We start from the raw sequence: 14697 nt of genomic DNA, 5'->3' as shown, positions 1-14697 counted from the left end.
ATTTTCCCTTAAAAATCCCATTCAAACAATGAGACAATGTGCTTGGTCAATGCTAGTCAAACTCTTGCAACAGTCTTGAAATTCGGCCCTACAATTTGCCCAGAAAATTCGTCCGTCTGCCACACGTATGAGAGAGAGGATTAATATGTGTGATGATGATGCCAAATGAAGTGAGAGGGAACTTGTACTTATACAAGTCGTTGAGGGTGAAGAGTCATCCAATTAGCTTCATGAGCCTACATGATGATGTGGCCGACTTGAACAATTTGCACATATGTGGGCATAAATTCAAAAACGCACTTATGCTTGTCCAAATTAGATGATCTTTATCTCAATTTCAGTGCTCTCGAAAAGAGGAATTTAATACAATCATTATCTCCATCAAATGAGCTGTCCCAAGGTGGAATGTCATGTCCCTTCCTAAATTAATTTGGAACAAAACTAATTATAGCATTTTGGGGGCCAATTTTGGAGATAGTGGGGTCCATTTGATTTTTATTAGGAGATTAGACTTAGGAGAAGTTATTTTATTGTGGTTAAATTACACATGGGGGCCACCCACACTAGGGAAATACGCACTCCCTAGTTCAGTTTGCATGGAGGGGGTTAAGTTTTGCATGGAGGTGACCGAGGGCCCATGACGGAGGTAAAATTGGAGGGAAACGTGCTCCACGAAATCTATATAAGGAAGGCAACTCTCCTCATTTCATTCATCTTTAGCTTATCTAATTTCTCTTTGGTTGCTCGAGCTGCTGAGTCGAGTCACTTGTATTAGTGAGAGTTCTTCAAGCGAAGAGCTCACTCTTTCTTTGGGGGACTTTGAGTGCCACCATAGGGAGGTTTTTTTTCATTTCTTCAGGAGGAGGATCTCATTGTGATTTCCAGCAATTGCATTCATCTCTAGGCAATGCGTATTACTGGAGGAGGTAGTAAAGAGGAGGTTGATTTTTCTTGTGGTGTCTTGCAGTGGAGTTTGGGTGAGAGATTTTCCGAAGAGGAGGCATCATAGGATTGCTGGCATTTGGGAGAGTTTTGTTGCTGGAGGAGTGTGCTACCTTGTAGGGTGACTTTCGCACTTCTTGGGCCAATGCAGAGGCAACACTGGGTGCTCACGTGGAGGGTAGAGTATCAGTCTTTGAGGCTGAACTTTACTGTAGAGGTTACGAGAAATATTTGGAGAGGTGATTGCTGCATTTTCGGAGCTTGGAGGAGGATTTCGTTGGTGTTCCTTGCAGGCCGTATTCCTTGAGCAGTTTGGAGGGCGTAGGGCCTATTAGAGGCCGAATTTGGGAGGTCAAAATCGGGCCAACCCATTTCTGGGTTTTTGACAAGGATCCCAGATATAAAGTTTAAGTATTTTCTAAGCACCAGAGGTGGGGTTTTCAGCTGTATCTTTGCAGTAGACAGTGCATAATTGTTGGGGATTGCACAGTGCCTTTGTTGGTCGATTTTGGGAGGTCAAAATCGGGCCAAACCATTTTTGGGTTTTTGTGGATTTTGGTCAAGGAGCTTGGGTCTGAATTTGTAGCATTTTCTGAGCAGCGAAATTGGAGTTTCTTGCAGTTCCTTTTCAGCCAGCAGTGAAGTTTTTTGGGCAGCGAAGAGCATTAGAGGAGCAAACATTTTCCAGTACTTGATATCATTGCCTCATCACCTAGATGTTGTCATGCTTGCCATTGAGACAACCCTAGGTGCATTCATCCATACTATTGTACTTGTTCCATTGATCAATAAAATGGCTCAACTGGTTCTACTTCTAGAGTTTTTATGAGCATGTGTTGTTTGTTAAAATTTTTTGTGTTGAGAATCGTTTTTGCTTTATATATCACTGTTTGTTTAAGTTAAGAACATTATAGTGGTATCAGAGCATGATCTTGGCCTCGCTGTGGGTAACTAGTAAGATCATGGGAGATTTGGGCATGTATGCATAGTGATAGGATACACCATACACCACCCATGGCTCAAGGGAGATTCAATATACAAGAATTCTAGGTGGAATCTGCTGGAACAATGAGAGGTTGGCTCAGTTGAGTAAGGTGTCAGAATAGATCTATCCTTGCCCTTACAACAGAGACATTATAGGTGCACAAGCCGTGGGAGTACAATCACCTACACCCTGTGGGGAAGGCCGACAAAATCTGGGCACTAGATCTCTTGAAAAGGAGTAGGACAGGGACAATTAGAGGATGAGACCAGAGGGTGCTTTTACTGGTGGAGACATGACTTTAGATATTAGGAGACTGAGGAGGAGGTTGAGCATGATGCTGAGAGCCCACATGATGGTGAGGAGCACATCGATTTACCCGGTGTGGCGCAAGAGTCACCATTATTCGAGACCTCTTTGATAGCCCCAATTAACACCTTGGTGGAGAGGATAGAGCCTACGCACATAGAGCTGGGGATTCTTCACATTTGCGTGGGGCATGGAGGTTATGGAGGCGCAGAGCAGTGGTGACATTGTTATTGGTACCTAGGGAGATTCACTTCTTGGGTCCCTCAGGGAGGATTTGGAGGGGAGATCCCCTCATCGGAGAGTATAGTGATACAATGGTGGAGGTGATGATACAAGTCGGGTGCAGGCCGACGCATATGGACACAACTTTAGGCCATCACATCCAGGGATGGGTAGGAGCATCTAGCGTGGAGTAGTGGTCTGCAGATGGGCATGGAGATGCATGGGGGTGTGTCGTAGTATGTTGGACTGCATTATGGAGTGGGAGTGCCTCACATTGCATTGAGTACACACGGGGAGTGACAAGTGTAGTGACACAGGTGGGACACATGACGATATAAGATGGTATAGTTGCAGCCGAGAGTATCTAGTGGTGTACCTGGACAGGTTGCAGCATAGAGTGGCATGTGGAGGAATGCGGCCATACTGGGTGGTATGCAGTGGCAGATGATGCTGTGTAACGGGCATTTGGAGCGTTGCCTCCTAGGAGACTTATGGACAGGGTCACTATGTGTACCATTGGATGCTACTCACCTAGGATCGATGAGGACACTTTGAGCCTCTAGGGATACCATGTGTAGTGGAGATAGGGCTTCAAGGGTGTTATTAGTAGATCCGAGACAGAGAGGGGGTTGTCCGTAGGATTACTCTTGAGCATTTCGACGGACTCTTGATCATACCCATCCTCCTCCGGTGTTGTTTACAGTTGCAGAGTGTTTGTTTGTTTCCCCTTGACACTCTCCATTCAGGCAATAGGGCTTGGCAAGCTAACCCTACGCAGTTGGATGAGACACCTCGTGTCATGAGCTGGGAGGAGACTCTCCAGTTGAGACACGAGGATACATGGTTATATGCAGTAGTGTGTAGGGTTGCCCTACGGATTGAGGGAGTGCTACTATCAGGGATATTCCTTGATGAGGATGTTAGGAATGTCATTGGGGTGGACATACCCAGGTTGGAAGAGCAGATGGGTCACGGGATGAGCCGGGAGCATCCATGCAGGTTCTTGATCTTACCCATTGGAACCCACACATCTTCCACTCATTGGCACCACATGCAGTTGAGGGGAGCCTTGTGTTCGATCCAGACCCACAGTGTGGATAACAAGACTTGGGATATTTTCCTGAGACGATGCTATGAGATTCAGTGCCTCAGGGGCATGATAGGTATTCTCCAGTGGAGGAGCAGGGTCGGTGTGCGAGATGACAGCCACAGGTTGGGAGATGAGGTGATCTTCTGCAGGGGTGGCATATTGTTCATCACTGAGCCTATACTTGGGGAGTTGGTCATGGGAGAGACATGTGCCACTCTTTCCAGAGGGCATGTCGGGATCCTCCATGAGTAGGAGATACCGTGTATGATTAAGGTAGTTTTCCAGTTGGTGTTCGGGCTCTAGACATTGTATTGGCACATTATCGAGAGGGTGGATGGTAGACTTAGTGTTGGTTGGCAAGAGTAGAATGGATCCACATACATTGAGTCGATTGCGAGTATCGGAAACCCATTTATTGGCTGCATTCAGGGGGTAGCTATTTGGCACATGCAGTTTCCAGTGGTCAAGTTCTACGCAGTGGCAGACACAAGGCAATTTAGAATGCATTAGATTAGTTCGTGGTATATGGAGCATTGATCTGAAATGGGGCTTTAAAGGCTTCTTGTCTAACTTACAAGAACCTCTCCCACTCCAAAGCTTTTTATATATTCCCAAGATCTTATGATTAACCAATTGCGGAATTAATAATGCTTGAAATGGGTGTATGCTTATGTTTGCCTTTAACTGTTAAGTGCTTTAAGTTCTGTTGCTTATGCTGATATTTAAATACATGTGACAGTAAATAATGCAACGAATAAACAAACACACAAAACAACAATATTAATATGGAGTTCACCCAAAACTCTTGGGCTATGTCTCCTTGAGCTCTAGTCAACTCGACTAGGCTCTTTGGGATTATGGCATAAGTTCTTTTACAAGCTCCACGCTCAACTCTATTGGATTACACAGAAACAATGGGCTTAGAACACCATCTTATCTCTGGCTCTAAAGCTCTCAGGCTTTCTGGCTCTGGCTCTGGCTCTGGCTCTGGCTTTGGCTTTGGCTTTGGCTCTTGGCTCTGGCTCTTGGCTTTGGCTTTGGCTCTTCGCTCTGGCTCTTGGGCTCTGGCTCTGGCTCTGGCTCTTCGGCTTTGGCTCTCCGGCTCTGAGCTTCTCTCGACCTCTGCGTGCCTCTGTAGTTCGCTTGACGTCCAAGCGACTCGCAACAACGTTCCAGCGACCTTCAGCAACCCTTTTAGCAACTGTGCTCTCCGAAACAAGAACTAGTCTGCTTCGCTTGGCTCTATGGCCTTTGAGGAACCCTCGGCTCTGCGGCTTCCATCCGTTCCTCTGTCCCCAATCATGAGGAATCATTCCCTTTCGCCTCTGTGGCTCTCTATGCTTCATAATGCACAGGTGTGATGGTTGTTTCCAATGGAAATGGACCAGCGAGCACGGAGAACCCGGTTGTTTGGCCTTCCTGTGCAGAAATCCCGAAAATGGCCAAATTTCCAATACACAGAGAATATGCGCGGAAATACACTATCGGGCACGAAATCCGGACTTCAAATATTATCAAATTGCCCCTATAAACCCTATCGGGTCTGCCTTTTATTGGCATATCGCAATCGCATAGGCGGGAGGTCAAAAACCTCAATACACGGGAATACATTGAAAATCCCGAATTCCCAAATTTCAAAACTTATGAAATCGGGTCTATAATCCCATCGGGTGTAGCCCTTTATCGCTTATTGCAATTGTAGTTGCATGTCGCATGTCAATGACCCTTGTATTGGGGATCACCGATCGCCGATATCGGCGTATCGCTATCGGCCCCGTCGTTGTATCGCACATCGCAATCGCAACGGGCCCAAGGGTCTTCCCTTTGGTTATGCCGACCGCCGATCCGCTGATCGCCGATATCGCACCTCGCGTATCACATCGGTGGGGTCTATGCCTTCTACTCCTCCGATCGCCGATCACCCCGATCGTCGATTCAATCACATATCACAATACCTGGGGTCCCGATATTGGGTGCAGCCTACCTCCGACCCGACATATCAGAGATCGCTAATCGGGGGTTCCTTCCGCCCTTGTGTTAAGTCCTTCTCTTAACCCTTCCGATGCGATTTTCCTTTATAAGGCCTTAAGCCCATTTTTGGAAGAATTTGCCTCCTTTTCAAAGGACCATGGCAAACTTCTTTCTGCGATAACTTCTTCATCCGAAGTCCATTTTAGCCCATTCAAATTGCAGTAGATTTAGAATGAAAAGATCTCTGCAATGGGACTATTTCCAGGAGCAGCCCTTGACTTTCATTTTCCTCTGTGAGGAACACTTTAGACTTAGAAGTCTATCCAAGATCCATTTTGGATCACACCTTCCCACTAAAAGAACTTTTGGTCTCCAAAAGACTGACATACTGATCTGAACAGTAAATGAGAGTACCTCACCCTCTTCTTTCAGCCTCCATACACTTGCCCCTGCATAGTGCCTCTGAACCAAAGTCTTTGACCACTTTCCTTCCTGGATGTGCTGGTCCTCTTGGGAAGAACTGTTTTCCTCCTTGACTTCATGCAGAACTCCTGCTGAGATGGTCATAGAAGGTAGTTTGAACTTCTCTGCCTTGATCATTGATCCAAGGTGGCTCAAACAAATGTGAAGTTACATCTGCTTCACAAAATTTTCATTTGTACCTGTTTGACATGCTGTCAACAACAACTGTTAACAACAACAGAAATACAGACAACAACTGGATTGCCTAAACTCCTACTTCAACAAAAGAAACAGATTTTCACATCTTGTGAATACCTCCATGTCTTACATCTGCTGACAATTGATGGACTAGATAACAAGCCCACAAAACATGCCTTTAAAACAAATGACCCTTCAAGTCAAGCATGTAGAAAAGATCTCAAGGATTGTTTTCAAAAGATGAAACACTTCATCATTATCTCCATCTTGGAGACCAAATCAACTTTTCTCAAGTCAATATTACATGCATGTTTAAAAACAAAGCAATCAACCCTTCAAGTTAATTACACATACATGTCCAAATACAAGGAAACATCAACATCCCCGTGTTCATGCACATCACGCTTATGCATGCATTTCATCCTTCAACTTTTGCTTAAGCACACTGTACTTTCGACGCTGAAATGAACATAATGTTGCAGCAATAAAGTGGGTCTCCTACTTAGCTTTTCCATTGACCTTCTTGGTAAGACCCTGCAACTTGCATTCCATTAACAAGAAATGCAAATAGATGCATCAATAGACATGCAATCTTAATTGGATAAGAATTCTAACCATTTCTTACCAACCCATTTCAAAGGTCTTTCCTTTGTTTGCACATCAGCATCAATATGTGAATCATCTTGAAACACATCAATCATGGAAACTTCCTTTCCATTCCTGCCATCTTCTCTTTCCACCTTCTTCAACTTTTGTGGAAGCATTGTTGGATTCAGAGTCCAACATTTTGCAGCAACATGTCCTTGCTTATGGCAGTAAGTGCAACACATGTGCATCCTCTTGACAGCATGATTTGCCTTGTCCAATGGCCTTTGACTTCTTGCTTCCTTTCCTTCATAAGTTTCCTGTATGTGGCCATTCTCTTTCAACATCTAGAAACATGATGGTTATCCAAACCACAAAAGGAACATGCAATTCTTTTCCAATGCTTATATGGAAATTTACCATGCTGAACAAAATCAAAAAGAATATGATTAGAACTAGATTTATACCTTTCCCTTTTACCTTTATTGCCTTCATGAGGAGGTGAATCAAATGAAGAAGTGGCTCCCTTTGGAACACCATCAATCTCTTCAAGGCTTTCAGAGTTTCCACAACTCTCTGGTCCAAGTGTATGCTTCTGAACATCTTCATCTTGAAAATGATGTTTCCAGCTATTGCATTCCTCCTGAATACAATCTTCACACTCTTGAGGTAGAAGACCTGAAATGAAACTCCTTGGAACTGTTTCAATTGTCTTCATGGCAACATTGAAACTTTCTCCATAAGACTGTCCATAGCCAAGACCCAAATACTTAGGCCTTTCCTCAACCATTATTGGCTCAACAATACCTTGTGCATGTTTACCCAAGCCTTTTCCTTCATAGCCCATCTTGGACATTAACTTGGAACCTATGCCTCTGGTATGTTTTTCAAAAGAACCAATATAAGCATTCTTAGAAGAATTTGAAGACAAACAGGAATTGTTTACCTCTTCTTCAAGCTGATACTTGACCAAGGCTTCTTTGGCAACAAAGAGTTGTGTCTCCAACTCATGCATCCTTTTCAGGTTCATATTTGCAATATGAAGTTGCCTTTCCATTTCCTGCAATTTGTCAGAAAGCAACTGCTTCTCTTCCTCCACGGAATTCAACTACTCTCTAAGTATGCTGCTATTCCTTCCATACTCGTACATTTCTCTCACCTTGTTCATCATGATGAACAAGTCTTGCTTCATGTCTCCATCAAAGAATCTTGTGATGAATGAGGAATTTGAGGACTCACTTGTAGAAGTTGTCATTATCAAAATGCACAAAAGAACTTCAAACAAGATTAACAAAGAGCTTATTCAAGCAACCTTTTGCAACAAACCTCTTGTGCTTCAAGGATTGCCTTGAGGTCCTTTGGGATAAGAAGAATAACTTCAGCCCTTCTTCCTTCTTGTCCTTCCTGGATGGAGCTATCAATAGCTTTCCCTTCACCTCTACAAACTCACACAATAGTCAGTCTGCAAACAAGCATACAATCAATCCTTGACTACCCAAACACCTTTCAGACAAGCAACCTTTGCTATGTCAATCAAGCATTCTGATCTGATATCACCTTCTTGAAGGTGGGATTAATCAACCTTAGGCTCTGATACCACCTGGTCTAAAATGGGGCTTTAAAGGCTTCTTGTCTAACTTACAAGAACCTTTCCCACTCCAAAGCTTTTATATATTCCCAAGATCTTATGATTAGCCAATTGCGGAATTAATAATGCTTGAAATGGGTGTATGCTTATGTTTGCCTTTAATTGTTAAGTGCTTTAAGTTCTATTGCTTATGTTGATATTTAAATACATGTGACAGTAAATAATGCAACAAATAAACAAACACACATAATAACAATATTAATATGGAGTTCACCAAAAACTCTTGGGCTACGTCTCCTTGAGCTCTAGTCAACTTGACTAGGCTCTTTGGGATTATGGCATAAGTTCTTTTACAAGCTCCATGCTCAACTCCATTGGATTACACAGAAACAATGGGCTTAGAACACCATCTTATCCCTGGCTCTGAAGCTCTCAGGCTTTCTGGCTCTGGCTCTTGCTCCGGCTCTGGCTCTTGGCTCTGGCTCTGGCTCTGGCTCTTGGCTCTGGCTCTGGCTCTTCGGCTCCGGCTCTGGCTCTGGCTCTCTGGCTCTGAGCTTCTCTCGGCCTCTATGTGCCTCTGTAGTTCGCTTGACCTCCAAGCGACTCTCAGCAACCTTCCAATGACCTTTAGCAACCCTTTCAGTAGCTGTGCTCTCTAAAACAAGAACTAGTCTGCTTCGCTTTGCTCTATGGCCTTTGAGGAACCCTCAGCTCTACGACTTCCATCCATTCCTCTGTCCCCAATCATGAGGAATCATTCCCTTTCGCCTCTGTGGCTCTCTGTGCTTCATAACGCACAGGTGTGATGGCTGTTTCCAATGGAAATGGACCGGCGGGCACGGAGAACCTGGTCGTTTGGCCTTCCTGTGCAGAAATCCCGAAAATGGCCAAATTTCCAATACATAGAGAATATGCGTGGAAATACACTATCGGGTGCGAAATCCAGACTTCAAATATTATCGAATCGCCCCTATAAACCCTATCGGGTCCGCCTTTTATCGGCATATCACAATCGCATAGGCGGGAGGTCAAAAACCTCAATACACGGGAATACATTGAAAATCCCGAATTCCCGGATTTCAAAACTTATGAAATTGGGTCTATAATCCCATCGGGTCTGGCCCTTTATTGCTTATCGCAATCGCAGTCACACGTCACATGTCAACGACCCTTGTATCGGGGATCATCGATCGCCGATATCGGCGTATCGCTATCTGCCTCGTCGCTGTATCGCATATCGCAATCGTAACGGGCCCGGGGGTCTTCCCTTTGGTTATGCCGACCGCCGATCCGCCGATCGCCGATATTGCACCTCAAGTATCACATCGGCGGGGTCTATGCCTTCTGCTCCTCCGATCGCCGATTCAATCGCATATCGCAATACCTAGGGTCCCGATATCGGGTGCAGCCTACCTCCGACCCGACATATCGGAGATCGCTAATCGGGGGTTCCTTCTGCCCTTGCGTTAAGTCCTCCTCTTAACCCTTCCGATGTGATTTTCCTTTATAAGGCCTTAAGCCCATTTTTGGAAGAATTTGCCTCCTTTTCAAAGGACCATGGCAAACTTCTTTCTGCGATAACTTCTTCATCTGAAGTCCATTTTAGCCCATTCAAATTGCAGTAGATTCAGAATGAAAAGATCTATGCAATGAGACTATTTCCAGGAGCAACCCTTGACTTTCATTTTCCTCTGTGAGGAACACTTTAGACTTAGAAGTCTATCCAAGATCCATTTTGGATCAAGCATATATATTGATTGCACGCAAGGACTGGTGATGGGGCATGGATGGATTCCAAAAGCTCTCAGAGCTATGTCGCAGCAGGTTTGGCTATGGGATCTGTGGATCTAGTTGGTTGATAGATCACTCTGTCTCATGATGAGCGGAGTCATGGTAGAGAGTGACCTAGTTCACTTTTGGGTTGGCACATGGGGGTACACAGAGGCCTTCATCGGATGGCGAGGCAGGTTTTCTCTGTTGTTGCACAGGTTCGAAGTTAGATTTGGATGGGTAGGCTTTGGCATCATGGAGATGTCTTGGCAGGATGTGTCTCGCCTCTATCAATATTCCACCATTGGGTTCCAGGAGAGGAGGATACAATGTGCGCACGATGGGCAGTCTGTTAGAGCCAGAGTGGCGCAACGACAACATGGTGGCACCCTTTTGAGGCTAGCATGGGACCCAGGCATCATAGTACTAGACAACTCAACGACCATTAGGGGTGAGCTGGTTGCTATAGGGGGAGGTCACTCAGATCTTCCTTTAGGCTTTAGCGAGTCACCGATGACGTGGGGGACTTCTGGTATTTATACCGGACAGGATAGTGAGTGGAGCAAGGGGTGCTCCATGTTGATCAGGTTGGCTTGGGATCCTGGTATCGAGGGACTCCTTCACTATAGGATAGTACAACGATCAGGGACGATCCAATGGCATATTTGGGACCTTGGTGAAGTTTGCAGCGACAATGGGGATCCACAGTCAGAGAGGGCACTTGTTCAGGCATTGCTTGAGGACAAGCAATTTTTGGTGCATTGGAGGAGCTTGCTGGATGAGGATGCTACTTGGGAGGGCGAGCACATACTTGAGCATCTAGCACTAAAGTTGCTTGGGGACAAACAACATTTGGGAGGGGAGGACTGTCATGTCCCTTCCTAAATTAATTTGGAACAAGACTAATTATTGCATTTTGAGGGCCAATTTTGGAGATAGTGGGGCCCATTTGATTTTTATTAGGAGATTAGATTTAGGAGAAGTTATTTTGTTGTGGTTAAATTACACATGGGGGCCACCCACACTAGGGAAATACGCACTCCCTAGTTCGGTTTGCATGGAGGTGGTTAATTGAGGGCCCACGATAGAGGTAAAATTGGATGGAAAAGTGCTCCACGAAATCTATATAAGGAAGGCAACTCTTCTCATTTCATTCATCTTTAGCTTATCTAATTTCTCTTTAGTTGCTCGAGCTGCTTTGTCGAGTCACTTGCTGTTTAGCAAGAGTTTTTCAAGCAAAGAGCTCAACCTTTCTTCGGGGGACTTCGAGTGCCACCCTAGGAAGGTTTTTCTTCATTTCTTCAGGAGGAGGATCCCATTGTGATTTCTAGCAATTACATTCATCTCTAGGATTACTGGAGGACGTAGTGAAGAGGAGGTTGATTTTGCTTGTGGTGTCTTGTAGTGAGTTTGGGTGAGAGATTTTCCGGAGAGGAGGCATCAAAGGATTATTGGAATTTGGGAGAGTTTTGTTGCTAGAGGAGCGTGCTACCTTGCAGGGTGACTTTCACACTTCCTAGGCCAGCGCAGAGGCAACACTGGGTGCTCATGTGGAGGGTAGAGTATCAGTGTTTGAGGCTGAACTTTACCGTAGAGGTTACGGGAAATATTTGGAGAGGTGATTGCTGCATTTTTGGAGCTTGGAGGAGGATTTCGTTGGTGTTCCTTGCAGGCCGTATTCCTTGAGCAGTTTGGAGGGAGTAGGTCCTATTGGAGGCCGAATTTGGGAGGTCAAAATCAGGCCAAACCATTTCTTGGTTTTTGAAAAGGATCCCAGATATAAAGTTTAAGAATTTTCTGAGCACTGAAGGTGGGGTTTTTAGCTGTATCTTTGCAGCAGACAATGCATAATCGCTGGGGATTGCACAATGCCTTTGGCGGTCAATATTGGGAGGTCAAAATCATGCCAAACTATTTTTGGGTTTTTGTGGGTTTTGGTCAAGGAGCTTTGGTCTGAATTTGTAGCATTTTCTCAGTAGTGGAAGTGGAGTTTCTTGTAGTTCCTTTCTAGCTAACAGTGAAGTTTTCTAGGCAACGAAGAGCATTAGAGTAGCAGACATTTTCCAGTACTTGATATCATTGTCTCATCACCTGGATTCTGTCATGCTTGCCATTAAGGCAAGCCCAGGTGCATTTATCCATACTATTGTACTTGCTGCATTGATTAATAAAATGGTTCGACTGGTTCTACTTCTGGAGTTTTTATGAGCATGTGTTGTTTGTTAAAATTTTCTGTGTTGAGAATTGTTTTTGCTTTATATATCACTGTTTGTTTAAGTTAAGAACATTACATGGAATTTGGCCATAGTTGCCAATTTTAACAGGGTCCTTATCTTGTTGTTGCCATTTGATCTAGTAGTTGTTCCTTAGGAACTCCTACCAGGGCGCTTGCTAGATTGAGCGTAACAAAACCTTCAGGAGATATGAGGTGAAGTCTCCATCCTTTGATAACCTTGTCTTGTATAGCTTATTCCTTAGTGATATCTTCTGACTTGTAGTGTTCACTGAATATAATTTCACCAACTTGTCATATATTTCTTTAGATGTGCCCAAATTTGCGACAAAAGGAATATGATGATCCTTAATGGATTCAATGAGAATCCTTTGAGCCCTCACTTCTCCTTTCATGTACTTTGCTAATTCTCGAGTCTTATCCTTCTCTGGTTTTGCAACTTTGCCTTGAACATAGTCCATGACTTCATTTTCTACAAGTATCAAATCTATTCTTTTCTTCCATGCTTGAACGTTTGTAGACCTATCAAGCTTATTGCCTTCCATACAAAATGAAGTCATTTGATTTGAAGATCGAGCCATAGAGAATAATGTAGTACTTACTTGATATAAGAGTATCGAGCTTGATGAAGAGATCTTCAAATACCTTGATGTTCCCAAGACTTCCAAGAGACTTCAAAAATGCCCTAGAATGATGACTTCTAGGATGCTTGGAACAATAGTGACTTCAAGCTGCTTCAAAGAGTGGATGATGCTCCCAGGATTCTTGATGCTTCCTTGTATGATGCTTTCTATAAAGATGTCTTCCAAAGAACCTCCCAAGAGAGAGAGATCAATGTTCTTCTTCAAGATGATGATGTGTAAACAAGAGCCTTCAATGGAGGAGTAGTAACCTTCCTTCAAGATGATCCTTTTGAGTCTTCTTCCTTGTATCCTTCCTTATGTCCTTCTCTATGTCCTTCCTTATATCTTTCCTTGTGTCTTTCCTTATTTCTTTCTTGCAATGATGTCTTTCAAGGTATCTTTGATGAATGTCTTCTCCTTATGCCAACAAGAGTGATCTTCAAGCTGCCTTCTCCTTTACCTTACCTCTGATACCATGTTGAGAAATCAGTAGGGGCTGTAGTTAGGGTGATTTCTCTTTACTTGATAATTGCTTGTGAAATTATGTTGGCTTCTTATTACTTTTATTATGTTCTATTCATCAAACAGTTACCAAAACCATAAACAATGAAGATCACAAATAGACAATGGACACAAGATGTAGGCTCCAAGCTAGGGAAAAACCTCTGCAAGGGAAAAACTCAAAAAATTCTTCTCTTCTTATAGAATCAAATCAAATGACAAATCCAAGACCCAAACACCAAGACCAAGATCTCCAACAAGACCCAAGTGAGCCCTCCTCCCAAGCTCTTTCAGCAAGTCAAAGTCAACTCAAGTCAAAACCTTCAGAACAACTTCTAGCGTCAGAATTTCGCATGTGTGAGAGATTTAGGGCAGATTCTAGGGCAAAAAATTCAATTTTCTTCCTTCTTTCTCTTGCTTCCCAACTTCTTCTCTTTAATTTCGCTCTTGTCTTGGATATCGAACTTGCTTGGTTGGTGCTTCAAATGAGGTCGATCTCTCTATTTATATACATCCAAGAGGTCAAATTACCCCTTCCAGGGCCGACTTGGTCTTGTTGTTACAAAAATGACATTTATGACTTAAATAAAAGTATTTTTCCACTTTCTTTTCAAAGTCCAAATGGGACTTGAATGGAGAACAATATTTTGACATGTGGCAAATATTCTTTTTGATTCAATAAACCCTAGAAGCATGAAGAACATGCCTGACCTAGATGACCAAATAATTTGAGCATGAAATCCATGCTTGAAAAATAATATTTCTCTTTTCTTCTTTTGATCTCTACATAAAATATGCAATGATATAAGTACAATAGCCATTATGAAGACTGAACCTAGTTACATTTTCCAACAGTTGTGGCTCATGAGACTCCTAGATGCCAAGTTCTCCTTGAACTTTACATCTCTGCTCACAACTAGCTTCCTCTCCATTGGAATGAAGATGTTATAAGCCTTTGAAGTCTTGTTGTACCCCATAAATATGTCCTCTCGTGAAGGTTCTAGCTTCATCCTCTTCTCCACAAACACTTGGATGTATGTGGATAACCAAAGATCCTCAAATTCCCTATCTCTGGCTTCACCCAGTGAAAGCCTCGTTTGGAATCTTGTCCTTCAATATCTTGCGAGGACTTTTGTTCTTCACATATATTACCATGTTACATGACTCTACCCAAAGGAACATAGATAGATCCTAGTCATGTAACATGGCCTTGCTGAAACC

General features: G+C 43.6%; 1 protein-coding gene across 1 annotated transcript in view; it reads left to right on the top strand.

Annotated features, from left to right (window-relative positions):
* Positions 1 to 14697, top strand: part of LOC149206279 (protein OS-9 homolog) — a 170489-nt gene that overhangs the window by 128393 nt on the left and 27399 nt on the right. The window lies entirely within an intron of this gene.

This window comes from Pinus tabuliformis, chromosome 1_2, assembly GCF_031772625.1.
Source record: "Pinus tabuliformis cultivar Carrire ecotype Pingquan chromosome 1_2, CPIR1, whole genome shotgun sequence".
Lineage (NCBI taxonomy): Eukaryota > Viridiplantae > Streptophyta > Pinopsida > Pinales > Pinaceae > Pinus > Pinus tabuliformis.
Note: the sequence above shows the minus strand (reverse complement) of the source record. Positions and strands in the feature narration are given on the sequence as shown.